Source organism: Sturnus vulgaris, chromosome 3, assembly GCF_052056855.1.
Source record: "Sturnus vulgaris isolate bStuVul1 chromosome 3, bStuVul1.hap1, whole genome shotgun sequence".
NCBI classification, from domain to species: Eukaryota; Metazoa; Chordata; class Aves; order Passeriformes; family Sturnidae; genus Sturnus; species Sturnus vulgaris.
Window position 1 is genome coordinate 106,737,065 of NC_142245.1, and position 16,695 is coordinate 106,753,759.

At 36.4% G+C, this 16,695-nt stretch overlaps 1 long non-coding RNA gene across 1 annotated transcript in view; it reads left to right on the forward strand.

Annotated features, from left to right (window-relative positions):
- The first annotated feature begins 2,129 nt into the window (after positions 1-2,129).
- The window catches only part of LOC148224522 (uncharacterized), an 83,101-nt gene continuing 68,535 nt past the window's right edge, over positions 2,130-16,695 (forward strand). The window contains exon 1 of the long non-coding RNA XR_015802922.1: positions 2,130-2,315. This is a non-coding gene — a long non-coding RNA (uncharacterized LOC148224522). The remainder of the gene's footprint in view (positions 2,316-16,695) is intronic.

Consider the following 16,695-nt stretch of genomic DNA (forward strand, 5'->3'; position numbering starts at 1 on the left):
TTTATGTATAAAATCCAGAAAAATTCTGGAAAATAGAGACCAGCACTCATTTTCTCTTAAATAATTAGCATCAAGCCCACACATTTAGATTTCTATATATTATTCCTCCATTCATGTTCTCTGAATGTTGATTTCATTTATTGTCCTATTTAGAATAAAAACCTTTTTGAAGGTAAACTGTCTTCCAGCAGTACATAACTCTGTCAGAATGGGCTCGTGAGGCTGTGTGAAATGCGATAAAACATAATAAATAACAACAATGGCCCACAAAATTGCCATTTTATGGAGCTGCAAGATGCTAAACACATTGTCCTGTGTATAAGAAGTTTCTTTCCACAGCTGCAAACCTTCAGGTCTGTTGCTGCTTTATTCTAGTTTGAGATTTAAAGACTATTTAAAGCAAAAGAAAATATTTATGAATGTTTCACACATAAATGCTACATATTCTTAAGCAGATAATCCAACTGCATCATTTCAAAAATCAGTCTTCTAAATTTAAAAAAAAAAAAGTTCTTTACCAGTGAAAAGAGAGTAGAGGAACATGTTGAATATAACTGCATTCATGCTAAAAAAAATAGAAAAAGAATCTAAATTCAGTACTGAAAAGACTATTTTATCATCATACACTAACTGAATTTTATTAAATATTGCTTTAATGATATTATTCTGGGAAATATTAAAAAGTTGCTCAGCACTTGCCACTGGATATTTTCTCAATTAAACTGTTGTGGAAAGCTTTAATCTTTTTAAAATGTCATGTATTATAAACTAAAAAATTCCCATTAAAACCATCCAAACTATATGCATAGGATATAGTTTATGATAACTAAAACAAGGATCTGCCTGAGAGTTCTCAGGTTAGATTTGTAGCTTAGAAAATATTTGAGAAATAAGAATAAAGTTGCTTTTTTTTTCAGCTTAGGAGTTTTTTGTATAAGCACACACACACATCTTTGTATCTGTACATATGTGTGTGTCTATATATATATATATATATATATATATATATATAAATATAAATACCTTCTCCACAAGGATGACTACTGATGTCATCAGGACAACCCAAAGCACATCATGTCTTTCTTGCCCATGCAGATCCATTGCATTTAAGAACCTCATCCTATGGCTCCACTGGAAGCAGGATTATGCTCTTACCTTCTTACACCGAATACTCAAATTTGCTCTGGTTTTTGTATTGGACTATGTTAATTTCTTCTTTTCATTGATGTTTCTTAGCTGATTTTGCTGTCAAGGAAATTCACCTTAAAAATTATGAGTGTTTAATGGATTCATCTAAGACAAAAAAATCCTCTTCCATGTTTTATTGCAGCAAATATAGCCCTCGTTTATCTTCACTTGCGAAGTAAATTTTTTCACATTTGTGAATTTATTTTGGATTCCATGAAAGATTATTAAAAGAAAAAGAGAATATTTGTGAATGATTAACATTCAAATCCTCACATTTGCTTAAAGAAATAATCCAAATGCATCACTTCAAAAATTAGACTTCCAAAATAAAAAAAAAAAAAAATTTTTCTAAAGAATCTCCTCAAACTCTCCCTCAGGTCAGCAGTAATATTCCACTCACTAAAGTCAAAGAAATTTTAAACAAGATATATTATTTATTTTATTTTACATTTTATTTTTGTTTATTTTATGCATTCACCAGGCATCTTTGCATGACATCTCATTGGTAATGAGTCTTCTTCTGGCTGCCTGATCCTTCTCAAATTGGATTTTGTTCATCCAAATCATACTTTTCTCACAGCCATCCACACCTTTAAGTGGGGGGTAGAGGGGTATATTCATAAATGCTGTGAGGTGTGGTAAATTCCAGGCACAGACTCTTTAAACCATCAGAGTCCATATTTTGCAGTCCTTGTACGCTGCCTCCACAGCAGAGGCAAATTCTCATTGAAGGAATTTGGGAACGTTCCATCAGGAGGATTTTCTGAGAGAACATGCCCTTCTTGAAAAATTGATTTTTTAAAAAATTTATTTTATGAACAAATATTCCATTTTTCCACAGGGAAAAATCAAACTGACAGGTCTCCAGGTTCCTCACCTGGAAGGTTTTTGCCAGCTTCACTCTCGGCAGGCAGAAAGCAAATTTGACAGGCGCTGGCAGGGCAGAGTGTCAGAGCTCCCTGCCTCCTCCACTCTCCCTTCTGTGCTGGCTGGAGCGGTGAGAACACACAAACCCTGGGTGCTGCTGCTTCCTCCTGGAAGGCTGCTGTCAATCCACCATCACTGCAAGAACAACACTGAGGAGAGCTAGAGCAGGAGGAACAAGTTGTCATTCTGTCGCAGTTCAGGTAGGACGGAGACTTTTTCTTTTCTTATGTTTTTCTGGAAATGCTTGTTATGTATCTTTATCTCCTTCTTTTTTTAATATATATTTTTTTGCTTTCTTTTTGTTTCTCCCTTAATTCAGGAGAAGTGTTTTTGCACTACATTATGTATAATTGCAGCTATTTTTGCATTATATATAATCACATATATTGCCCATCCCTAGAAGTGTTCAAGGCCAGGTTGGATGGAGTCTGGTACAGCTTGGTCTACTGGAAGGTCTCCTTGCTCATGGAAGGAGGGTTGGAACTAGAGGACCTACAAGATCTCTTCCGACTCAAACTATTCCACGATTCTATGACATTACATCAGACCTTATATATAATATTAATATATAATATGTTACATACACTTAGCTATTTATATGTATTTCTGTACATATATCCATATATACATATATGTCAAAGCTCTGCGACTTTTTACAAGCAATGTTATACCTGTTATCTCTTCCAGTCCCTGTGGTTTTCATGTTCCAAATGAGAAAATCATTCTTTAAATTTGTTACAAAATGAGGTACAAATGGAAGGCAGCAAAGTGTATTTTACATTATTAGAAAACAAAGGAGACATCTATATTTAGGAACACTAGCAGAACTAAAAGCATCAGCTCTGGATAAAATGGATTGCACCTCAAAGCACCAGTGGCAAGGTGGTGTCTAATTCATACACTAATTCACATAGCTGCAAACAGCCATAGCAATTATGAGCATGTAAACCTACATACAGAGTGAAAGACTTGCTGCTCTTCCACCTCTACAACAGCTTCTTGCATTCTCTCCCTAAAAGCTGGCCAATTTTCCACTTCTATCCTGAGATGATCAATATTTCCTAAGTGAGCCACCTTTTGAAGTACTTCAGGACATATTTAGCTTCCTCTTTGATCTTTCCATGTCTCCTTTTAGATATAATGGATTTTACTGTACTGAGGCTTTATCCCACCAACTCCACTTTTATTATCCTTTAGCTGACTTTCCAGAAGGCAAAAGCAAGTTGAAAGGACAACTTTTCTTAGCAACAAAAATTAATCATGCATTTCCTTTTTGAGGAGCATCAGACATCAAGGAACACGCATAAACAATGCTTTTTGCAACATTTCCTCTTGCGGTTTTTCTTGAGGAGCACACAAAACCATGAAAATGAGAGGTGAAATATCTACCAATGTAACTTTTAAAGCTCATGATTTTTGTTCTGAGAAAAGGGGTATTTCCAGTTGTACAAATCTGAGAAAAAAACAAATGGGGGGATGTGATTCCAATAAGCATTTTGTACAATTGAGACCTGGTGTCTCAAACTGAGTTTTAGTCTATCACAATATTGATGAATTAGAACTACAGTCCTATGAATGCCATTCTCTGCAGAGAAGTAAAGCATGTACTGCAATTGAGTCACTGGTGCAAAAGTGAATCACTTGAAAAAACAGGAAAAATAAATAGTTGGCAGGAAGCCAGAGGAGTGGACTCAATTCAAAATGAAGACACCAAAACCAGATGTCTAAAGGAATGTGTATGCAGGTGAGTTATCTGTCTAAACTGCCACATAATCAATAGAGACATAGTGAACAGAGTCCTTGTTTTTTAGGGAAAGATTTCTCTGACAGGTGACTGCGGGTGCAATTTAGTTTGCTACAAACAGACAGAAATACCATTTGAGAAAGACTAGTGCATGCAAAACTGCTGCCCAAGGCTGTAGATAAAACACACAGGACCTATATTAAATACATGAACTTAGGAGTGGTGACTTATGGCCAAGCAGAAAAACAAACACACCTCAGCCATGATTAAATGCATCTCTTAATGTATGTATATCATATACTATACCTCTAGAAAGCTGATTCATTATCCAATCTCCTCAGATCATATGGGCTAAGACTAGTATTCAATATTCTAGTACGAGGAGTGAATTTATTTTAGGCACCATGGAGTATCTTATTTGGCCTCCAGCTACTTCCCAGAAGGCATTGAAGTGTCTCTCAGCCCAGGGAAGGAGTTATATGGCTCCAGGTGCCCCCTGGCTGGGTTTATTCATGAGGCTCCAATGAGTGGCTGTCCCTCCAGAGAATGAGCTAAACACACGTGTCTCCACTTCAGATATCTCAATTTTAAACTGTGCCTGTACAAAGAAAGATGAGCTTAATTTCTTGGTACTAACATTCTTCAGTTGTGGAATTTTAGATAAAAAACCCTGACTTTGAAGTTGAGAGATCACTATCAGTGACAGTTTTCAATACCCTATGGAGTGAATAAATTGTAAATCTTCCCAGCAATATCATAACACAATCAGCCTCTGTCCTTATCATGGATAAATCATCCTGGTAACAGTCTGTACCACCACCATCAAATACTCTTTTGTTTTGTGCCAGAAAAGGCCTTTTCAGCCTTTCTTTGGGTTAAAATTCTCATATTTCATATTTGGTCAACACATCTAAGGGAAGTCATTGGATATGACACTGCATGCTGCTGCTGGCAGGAGGAGGCTCCATCATTCCACATTTGGCTTTCCATTTGCAATACCTGTCCCACTTCCTAGGGTCACCAGGATCAGACTAGCAATATGTGCAGTTTCTCCTTGTGAGAAGGTAGAGGAGCTGTAAGAACCCACTTTTTAGTGCTCTGCTTCTTTAGCAGATCTAACTGGACTACCTCAGTCCCTTTTGCTCCAGTGACTCCTTCTCTTACTTTGACAAAACAGCTATGGAAAGGCTTCTCTATATCCATCTCAGTGATTCAGCAGCTCCTGCTTGTTTCCCTTTCCCACCCCTCTGGCCCAAAGGTGCATTCAGTCATTTGCCATACTTTGTTTCAGATGCAAAAGGCTCATTTTGGATCTTCCTCTCTGACTCCTTAGACTCCAAAGGAACAAACCTTGAAGATATTTATCTTATAATCTGTAGGGCTGTGTCTGCTGCAAAGAGCAGTTCTGTCCATGTTCTGCTTCACTAGTAAAAATGATGTGACAGGGAAGCAGAGTTGTGGGAAAGAAATCTTCACTGCATTCAGAGAGATCTTGCTTTTACTGTGACAGCTTCTGAAGTAGCTGTTCCTGAACTGGAAATAGGCATTGAAGTTACAGCAGGTAGCTCTGCAAAACTATTAGCCCCATGTTTGATGGCTGGAAAAAGCAGGCAGAATTAAGAATTACTTGAAAAGGACAAGAAAACAAAAGAGAAAACATTATAATGCCACTATTTCAATCCCTCATGTGTCTTTAATATAGATTGTTGCTCCCTTGCCTCCAAAAGAGTACAGTGGTGCTGGAAAAGGTATAGAAAGGGACAATAAGGAGGACCAATAATAGTGAAAATCTAATCATAATAACATCTTTATTTTTGGAGAAGTCACTGAGGAAAGGACATGACATATCTCTATAAAATACCAGTAATACAGAGTGGATCAAATGAGTAGAAACTATCTCATCTATGCTAGGACCATCAAATAAAATTAACAAGTAACAGATTAAAAGCAAGACATAGAGGTACTTTGTCATGTGTGGCTGCTACAAGACACTGTGCACGCCTAATGCCTCTCTGGATTAAAAAGGATGAGATAAATTAATGACATAAAACTGACAGGACTCTATTAAACACAAAACATCACCTTGCATTCAGGCAGTCCCAGAGGCACAGGTCACTGCTGGCAGAGGAGCATACAGGGAGCTGGCACCATATGCTGCCCTGCTCTCACCCTCCTCTGTGCCCCTGCTGCTGGTCAGTGTTGGAGACAGAATGAGGTGGATTTTTGCCCTGACCCATTAACAGTGTTCTTATGTTCACACAATTAATGCCAGCCTCCGGGGAAGAGATTTAGGCCAGCTACTCTAGATGCTATTGCAATGCTTAAAACGTACATTCAGGCCCTGCCAGCAAGATCAGAACACCTCAATTAGTCACTGGCTCGTCCTATGCTTCAGCATGGGGATGTTTGGACCACATCAGGTCTCCCCAACACCTTTGCACACTTTTAATTATTTTTTTTTAATTTATGTTAATGTGTTTATTGTCAAAAGAATGTTTATTTGAAAAAGGGAATACAGGAAAAATATTATGTCTCCCCCACTCTTCTGAAATTATCCCTTTTTGTGTGGGGACAGGAAGTCATAATTTCAGATATTATTAGCACCATTATAGTATCAAGTGGCAAAATTGTACAAAATTCACTCCTGCCACTTTAATCTGATATCGTTGCTTCATAAAATGTCAGGTAATTTCATCCCCAATAATATGATGCAAAGCTGTTACTGCAAGTCAGTTTCCAGTAATGAAGGATAAAAAATATACTGGAATTCACTATGAGCAATAGTAGGGCTGCAATACACTTCTCAGGATAGCCAACTGATAGACTTGGAACTGACTCCCATGTTAAATTAAAATGCTCTTCTTTTGTTGTTGTTCATCATTAAATGTGTTGAATTCTGTGTTCTTATCTGGGGGATTGTGGGTAGCTTGTAATATTTATAAGGGGAAGAGCTACTCATCTCAGGGCCATTTCTGTAGTATGTATTATTTATTTCCTGATCTATCCCCTCCCATGTTCACTGTCTTTAAAAATGATGATTAATAAAACATTCCATGCTGAACAGTGTGGGTTATATTCCCAAATATATATATTCAGGCCATTTCTATGCAAATGTCACAGGAGATTTTTCGTCACAAAAAAATGTACTTATTCTCTACTTGATCCATTCATTTTACATTTATTTTTAGATTAATTATTCTATTTCCGACATGACTGGTTTTAGCTGGGTACCCCAAAGAGATTTTGTAATCAATATAGACATTTTTTTGTTCTTTAGCACATATGAGAAGCAACTGAAGAAGAGAATTGAAGGAAGTGACATAGAAACAATAGTTCTTCACTTTGCTATCTTGTTTCCGTAAAAATATATAATTCATTATTACTCTATCAGAAGGGAGGAGAAAGAAAAAAAAAGAAAAAAAAAAAAAAAAAAAAAAAAAAAAAAAAAAAAAAAAAAAAAAGAAGTATCATAAACTTCTTAAAGTATCCCAGAATCACATAAGATCATAAGATGCTGAGTTGGAAGGATCATTGAGCTCAGCTCCTGGCCCTGCACAGGACACCCCAAGAGTCACACCATGTGCCTGAGAGTATTGTCCAAATTCCTCTGGAGCTCTGTCAGGCTGGTGCTGGGAGCACTGCCCTGGGTGCCTGCTCAGAGCCAACCACCTTCTGGATGAAGAACCTTTTCCTAATATCCAACCTAAGCTTCCACTGACACAACTTCAGGCCATTCCCTCAGGTCCTGTCACTGGTCACCACAGAGAAGAGATCATGATTTAGCATATTAGAAATGAAATATTCATTGTCTTCATCTCAATCAAGATTTCAGTAGATAAGGCTAATTATTGCTACAAACTGGGACTTACAAAAAAAGTCTTTATTGCTGCAATGCTCCTCTTGCTATCTATTCACTGATGGGAGTGTGACAGGAAGTCTCAGCTTCTGAAAAAGTTAATGCATTAATCTTGGCACAAGAGAACAAAAAACCCCAACATTTTCTATTACAAGAGAGGGAAGACTATGTAACTTGAACTTTTTTCTTTTTGTTTTCTATCTTGTTTTCCCTCATACTGGGCCACCTTGTCCTAATACAGTAACTTATTACTCATTTTCAGGCAATATGCTTGTATTTTATGGTTAATAGGGCAATAATAGTCCCTGACTGTGCTTATTTTCAGTTTGTATCACAGGAATATCTAAAACGGTAGCACTGTATCAGCAATGTTTAGTCCCTCATTGTCAGAATCTAGGCTCTAAGGCCACAGCAAGAAGCAGGTAAAATAGAAATATATTGAAATTACTGTAAAAGAAAAAAAAAATTTAATACAAATTAAACCAGTTATATATATTAACTTATATATAAATATGCATGATATCTAAGGTGCAGTATAACATCCCTGATAAGCTCAACAGGGCCAGTGTACAGTCTTAACACACTTTTGAATGTAAATTTATTCTCAGATAGTTTAATTAAGTTGATTTTAAATCCTGAATTTTAATTCAAATCTTCAGTCTTGAGTCAATCCTCAATTCCAGCAGAATATCAAATATCATAATTGGGAACAGGCTGAGAGAGACCTGGGCCTCCAGTCTGAAGTGTGAATCTCTCCATGAACTGGTTGTAACTACAGACCCAGCTTTGACCTCCAACATCACTTGCTTACGACAACTGCACAGCACATTCTCCAACTGATAAAGAAAAAATGTTCTAAGAACTGCAACTCCTGCAAGACAGATTTCAATGAACAGGAAACCTTGTCCTCTAGGAAATAAAAGCCTTGAGCTACATACTCCAAATCTCTACTGACTTAAGAGCATCTTGCTCCTTGTCTCTGTTCAGTTGTTAAGTCCCTGAGGTCTCAAAAGTAAATCACAAATTATTATATCGTTGCAGGAAGGATATAATTTGACAAGTAGAGAGATGCCATGTTACAGTTTTAATCTGTATGGCTTTATGTGCTAGTCGTGAGGAGGAATAAATATTGACTTAATTTTCACCTGATCTTGGTGGGAGTTACACATAAAAAGAGACAAAAAGACTTGACTGAGTACTGCAGGACTGGACATAGGAGAAGAATCTTATTGTCCTAGTAAGTGTTTATCTGGCATAGAAAAGGGATGATCTGTTAAATACTGCAGAAATAAGAAAGGATCTGGACACCAGTTTCTAGAACTCTTTGCAGAGCAGAAAGCTTATTTGTCTGGCTCATCCCAGGGGCTAAATTGGATGGCTATTACTAATTCTGTTGCAGGCAAGAGTGTACAAACATAGAAATGACTCAAAAAGTCTAAGGAAAACAAGTACCTCTTTAGAAAGCACTAGCTCAATCTCTTTTCTCCTCAGTAGTAGTAATGGAGAATATAGGGGAAGAAATTAGCTGGTCTTAATAAAGCAGTGTGTGGGAGTAGGTTAATCTTCCAAAGTGTGAATGTGTTCCTGCTAGAGATTACTGTGCTGACTAGTTAGATATTTAATCTGTTCCCAAGTGCCATACCACATACACTTTTGGTATCTTCTAACATGAACTTCTTAAAGAAGTCTAAATATGGTAAATATTAATAGTTTAAATATGGTAAAATAACGGTTGATGACTCTGTAACATTAAACATTCTCTTATTTTCTTACATGATCCTTCAGGATCACTCTTTTGGTCTTAGTTTTAAAGTCCAATAAGAATTTTCAATATTAAAAAAAAAAAAAAAGAAAAAAAAAAAAAGAAGAAGAAATAATAAACCCCAGTAAACTCTTCTGTGATTCTCCATTGGGTTTTTTTTTGTTTGTTTGTTTATTTTGTTTTGCTCTTTATAGACAGTATTCTGAAGATTTGAAAAGTGCAGATTAGATTCTGGATGCTTAACCTGATTCATAAAAAGGATCTAATTTAAAGAGCATACTTTTGTCAGACTTTTCACCAGAAAACATAAGTCATTTTTGACTTATTGACTGAGTGACTGGTAAATTCTCCTGTCACAGAATTTCAAGTGAAAACTACTGAAGAAAATAGCACTCTGCCTTTCCACATTTTGAACTCCAATGCTTGTCTAACAGATCATTTGTTATTCAGACTTTTATAGAAGCAGCTCTGTTTCAGCCATAATATTTTGCCTGATTGTTTGTGACATTCATTTCTAGAATTCAGAATAGCATGATGCACCTAATATTCTCGGTTTGTACTCAACTCTATTATAAAATTCAGTCTGTCTGCTTATGACAGACGCTTATTAAGGAGGGGTTTATAATTTAGCACTTCAATTACAGTCTCTGGGGGAGCTTCCCAGGAAACACAACCTGGTTAAAAAATTATGATTAGGCAGGAATGTGAGTGCAGCAGTGTTTGTAACTGAAATGCCCCAAAGTGTATGAGTGCCATTTGTTCCAGAACAGCAAAGCTAACCAGGAAAATTACCATTATCCAGTTGAATTGCAAGAGTACTTTTGGAAAAAAAATGAGCTTGAAAAAAAAACATATTAAAAATGTAACTTATAGGGAACAACAAAGAGACAGCCATCAAAATCTGTTTTGGTCTGGCCAGAAGTGTTTGCATGGCATCACCACCCTGCCCAAACCAGGCTGAGCATCCTTCTCTGGGATGCTCTGAGGAATTTGCCCCTGGATGAGACACAGCAGTTGGGAGAGGGAGCAGGGAACCTTTGGGTGTGAACCTGTGACCTGCTGGGGATTTCTTCCCCACATCTGCATCAGGGTTGCAGTGAGCAGCATGGACATGGACATGCACAGCTGGAGCACCTGCAGCTCCCACAGAAGGGGGCTCCAAGTAAGGGCTGTGAATCCTGGAGAGGGTTTGTGTGCCAAAAACCCACACCATTTGTGAAGGATGTGAGTTTGTGCATGTAAATATTACCTTGTGTGTTTTTGAGTACAATTTGTATAAAATAGTTTGGGATTAGAAGAGTATTTAGAAGTTTGTAGCTGGATATTTAACAGCTTTGACAGTGTCTAGTATTGCAGTTTATCTCTTGCATTGTCAATATTGGTCTTGAATGTATAGTCCACTGAAGGTTTGTTGGTTTTGTGCTATTATTAAATAAATAAACTGCTTTGATCTCTGTTTGGTTGAAACCACTTGAACAGGAAAAGTTTCCCTTTTGACATAAACCTGGTTTACTTTTTAAATAGCAACATGAAAAATATAGGAATATTATATAGAAATATAATAATTTTTAGACCTCATTAGACAAAGACATTGTTTATATGTTAAAATGGATACAAGCTCAGTTTGGAGTCTTTAGAGTTATTAAAAAGCAGAATACAAGGTTGAAGATACTTCAATGAACTGAAGGCAAAACCCACATCAGAGTTATTAAGCCAGAACTAACAATGTCATGGTGCTACTTGAACCAAAAAGTCATTTTAAGCTTTCTCCTCCTGGGAACTGGTCCCCATCACTTTCCATCAGACTGCTGTTAGTATAAGAATATGCAAGTAACAGCCCAGGAATAACAGGTTCTAAACATTTACATACTTTATCAAGGGTGCTGATCACAGTGACATGCTCCTTAACCAAACAATAAAAGAGAGGAAGAAAAAGGCCTTCTATTTTCTGATCTCTTTTGCATATTGTCATTCTTGCTTTAACTCATTTGTCCATAAAAATCTCTCTGTGATAGAGAATGTCAGATGATGATAATGAATAAGCAGAAACCACTGACTAAATGACAAATTGTGTGCACTCAGCAAACCAAGCTGCTTTTAATTTTTTTTTGCCAATTATTTCAATGTACTGCAAGAAAGGACATCAGATATGTGGCCATACAGCCCTGATTGTTCCCATTAAATATGTAAAGGGGTTATTATCATATGTCATAAACCTCACATCATCCTCAGCACAAATACAAACTTGGAACTGCAAAGGACTTCATAGATTAATGAGTTCAGTTTCTGCATTTATAAGCAATTATGTTACACATCCCATTTCAAACACAAATTAAAGTTTAAAATTAATTATAGTTTTTGCCCCTCTTGTATTGGACACTCTTCCAGACCCTTGTTCTCAGAAATCTTCTTTTAATTTCCAACATAATAATATTTTTATTCAGTTCCAGTTTTATTCTTGCACCAAGTAGACTTTCGCCTCTTGGATGTTTATTATCACTGATGTATTTACAGAAAGCAAGTAAAAACCCTACTTAGCCTTCATTTTGCAGGGTTAACAAGCCAAGCTGTTTCAGTCTCCTTTCATAATAGAAGTGCTTAATTTCATAGTCATTTCTCTGTACTCTACTCTGAACTTAATCTAGTCTGAGTTTTGCTTCTGTGGGATACAGAGATTCTCTCACTTGGGATGTTCAAGGATGTTCTTTGCCTCTTTCTGTTGGCTACATCATATTGGCCTGTGATCAGTCAGTTCTACAAGGTCTGTCCCTCTGTCATTGCCACCTGACGAAATCCCAGTTTAGAGGAAAATTGTTATATTTCAAAAGTTCATGGCTTTGTATTTTATGCTTCTTAATTTCATCTCATCCTTGTTTTTCTGGTACTCAGGGCCATCTCTCATCTCTTCCTTTTAATACTCTAGAAAAATATTCTTCTGTATTAATGATGACTCCAAAAATCACAATGTCAGTAATTTTTATCAGTATCTCCCCTACTTATTTACTGTGAGAGCTAATGAAATCCTTAAATGCCATTAATAACTCCTTTTTACTCAATATTTTCCCTGTTTACTGCGATTTAAACATATACCCTCCATTTTACTATTCCTTACTTTCTATTCTAACTTCTTTTCTGTCCAACACCATGTCAAATACTTTGCTGAAATCCCCGTGTATTTGAACCACCATCTTTTCATTTAACTATGAAATCTCTTTCAACACTGTGGCATGATATATTTTTGCTAACCTAGACTTGTGGGTAATTTTATGTTATACTTACCATCCTTTCTGTGTTTTTTAAAGAAAGAATTCTAAATCCTTTGATACAGTTGATATTAGGTTAACAAGCTTGTGATATGTTAGATCACTTTCTCTTCCTCTGCTCTTAAGTATAGGTGTTAATTTCCTATTATTAAATAAGGTGTCACATTTATCTTGTTAGATTTAGTTTAAATGCTTGCTCCCAGACCTGTAATTTCATGTCCCAGCTCTTTCAGAAATGGGGTTAGAAATTATTAAGTCCCCCCGCACTTGAACACATTCAGCCATGTTAGTTTTGCTTCTCTCTTGACTCTACTTATTTCCTCATTTTCTTACCCTTTTTCCTATTTGAGGAACAAGACCTTTGTTATTTCTTTTAATAGTTTTACAAGTCTATCTGAAATTACCTTTGGAATTTTTTTTTCTATGTTCTAAGTGTCATGCCTTTTGGAACACTAATTTTATCGCATCCTTTTTATCTGAAAATTTTTAATTTCTTGGGGTTCTTTACACAATTAATTCTTTAAGCTATAGACTAATGTATTTCCTACTTTAACGTGGGATGTTTTTGTCACTGAATTTCTAAAATTCCAAGTATCTATTGTGTTTTGGTTCCTGAACACTTTAATCCAACTAATTCTACTAGTTTCTTCAAAATTTTATTTTTTAATATCAGGAACTTTAGATATGTCCCTACTTTTGAATATGCTTACATTGAAATCAATTTGCTTAGATTAAATCACTTGTGTCTTCTATCAGAATTGTATGCAGTGCTTCTCTTTCCATGTCATAGTCAGTTAAAAAAAAAACAATGTTAAGAGCAATTAGGAGAAACGTAATCTGCTAATTTGCACATTGAGTAATGATCACCAGCATTTGATTTCCAGTTCATTTCTGTAAACACAAGAATCAAAAAATAACACACTTGTGCATATTTAAAATAATAGTTTTACTGAAATACCACTTAGAGACAAAACGTGAACTCAGGGAAGACTTTAGACACCATATGTCACAAGTCTGGCCAGCTCAGATTGTGGTAAAATGGTTTTCTGTCCCTCTGCATCTGTGAATAAAATAATTTCTATTTTACCACTGCTGTTAGAGTGCTTTCATTCAATCTTCATCTGACTTCAAGAAAATAATAAATAAAAATTCTCGCCATCCTTCTCTGAGGTAATTTCTCCTAAGCATGTGCTCTATACAGAGCACATATCCTATGAGAGAAGCTGAGGGAAATGGGATTGTTTAGTCTGGACAAAAGGAGGCTCAGGAGAGACCCTCTAGAACTCCATGAAAGGAGACTTTATCCAGCTGGAGGACAGTTGTTTTTACCAGGTAACAAGTGATAGGGCACGAGGACACAGCTTCAAGTTGCATCAGGGGGTGTTTAAGTTTGATATAAGAAAAATTTCTTGACTGAAAGAGTGGTCAGGTATTGGAACAGACAGCCCAGGGAAGTGGTGTAGTCACTTCTCTGGAAGCATTCAAACTACATGCAGATTTTACTCTTAGAAGATGGTTTAGTGGTGAAAATGGTGGCTGGATTTGATGCTCTTAGATGTCTTTTCCAACCTTAAAAATTCTATGATTCTTTTGCTTTCCATATGTATTTGGCATGCCTGCTTCAGCCTCCTGAATCTGGTTACACAAACACACCTTGATTACTCCTCACCTGAATGATTGCAGCTTAAAGGTCTTTGGTGTGACCATTCCACCCTTAAAATACAAGGGAAATTGAGTTTGATCTAAATCCATCTCTCAAGCAGATACACATAATTTATCATGCAAATGTGGATCCTCAGAAGATATTTAAACCTAAAGAACTGGGACTTGGCAAATTATAAGCATGATGTAGCAAAGTCCTGAGCTCCTTGATCAGGAGACTTGTAAAGATGAATTTATTATAATCATTGCCTTCGTTAACCTTCATGTTTTTATTTTGCTGTGAAATTAATGATAGATAAATTATATGATCCAACAAAACAGCCCAAAATAACAAGGGTCTCCCTGATGAGAAAATAATTACATGAGCACTCCTATAAAAATCCAAAATAATTCCATTGCAGAAAAGTACTTCTATGTTTACACTGCAGTGCAATCAAGAAGCAATAGTCATGCCATCACTTCTACTGAATGTATCAGCAAAACAGAAAAAAAAAACTTACATCATTACCAGACACCAACCTTATATCTCCTTACCTCCAAAAGCAGCTGGTTAAACATTATTTTTGTGCAATTTCTGCATGTATTTATCAGTTTAGAAAGAACTAATCATGAAAAGGAAAAATGTGGGCAACACATTAGGACTCAGAGTTAGGAAGCAGATACAATAAATACCTAAGAATCAGCAAGAAAAGTTCATGAAAGATTTTACTCAGTTATTCACAAAGAAATTTCTACATTTTTCTGAAACATGCAAGAATAGGACGTAGCAGATAGTTCGTTTTTCTGACTCAGTGTGACAGATCCTGAGTTTATACTTTTAAATAAAAGTCAGGCTAATGTTTATTAAATAGGCCTAAGCAGGGACATTACTTTTAATTTTGTTTTTTTAAATTTCTGCTCCAATTGCAAAATAATAAGTGTTTCTTTTACCATATCCCTTCATATTTGCTTCATACAATTATTCACTTGAACAAATCTGTGAAGTAGAACATAAACTGCAAACACTAACATTTTTAAATAGTCATGGAAATAGCTGAACTGACAAGTGAAAGATTTTCTCTAGAAATCAACTGACAAAAGCTACATTTCATTTCAAGCTACAGAAACAAACATTGTGACCTCTGTGTAAAATCACAGTAACGAAGATTTTGTATGACCACAATTAACTGTTTAAAAACCAACACCACCACAATCTTTTAGAGAAATTACTGTAGAGTGCAGCTTTAAAACACATATTTTGCTTTTGCCGAAGCACAAATGTGTCTGCTTAGACTTAAAATTCATTGGTCAGGATTTAGACCTATAAATTCATGTAGCCCTTGCTCATAAATTCCCTGGCTCTCTTCCCTCTTTCACAAGTAATCTTTTTCTCCTGTATTTCTGTCAATGTTTTAACACATCTAGGAAACATGTTTGATTCTTTCAAGTTCCCTCTGGATGGGATCCCTTCTCTCTAGCCTGTGATCTCATCATCACCCCACACAGCTGGGGGCCATCAGTGGACTTGCTGAGGGTGCAGTCAACCCCATTGTCCACACTGCTGAAAATGCTGTTAAACAATGCTGGCCCCTGTGCTGACCCTCGAGGAATGACATTCAATTCATTCAAGTGTATTGATTAAATTACAACAGTAAAAATATCCAAAATTAGACACTAACAGATAAAATGCATGATGGACGGGTTTAGAAAATGCATTGAAATGTATCTGAATCTTCAATTTCATTATGTCTGATCACACAGTGAAGTCAAGACCCTTCAACTGGGTCAGGACCCTTCATTGGACCCTTCAACTGAGTCCTTGCTGCAGTCTTGAAAGTTTTTTCCCCTGTAGGTTTTCAAAACAAAACCACATTCAAGTCTGTAATCTCATCTCTGTGGAAGTCAGTGGAGCTGAAACATAGCCTTCAGGTGAAGCACTTAGCCAAATATTCTTCCAAATACTGCTTTCCTGATGGATAAAATTAGGTGTATACCTCAGGGTTACTTGCATGTTTAAGTGCACCTTGGAATATTTATGTAGTTGCATTCCAGGAATTGGTCTTCATTGATTTAATCCCTAGATTTTTCCTCAAGATCCTTCCTCCTTGGGACACTCACATAGCCTGTTCATATTTCTCCTGGATTAGGAGGTATTCTTATGGTGTGTCACCTGGTGGGGCTATGGCAGGGTGAGCAAAGACTGCTTGTTGACTGGCACTGCAGCCATGGAATGAGGTTATGGTTGTGGTTCCTAGAAATCATAAAAAACAAAAGGTGAAGAAGCAGTATTGACCTTCCCCATCATATTTTCAAC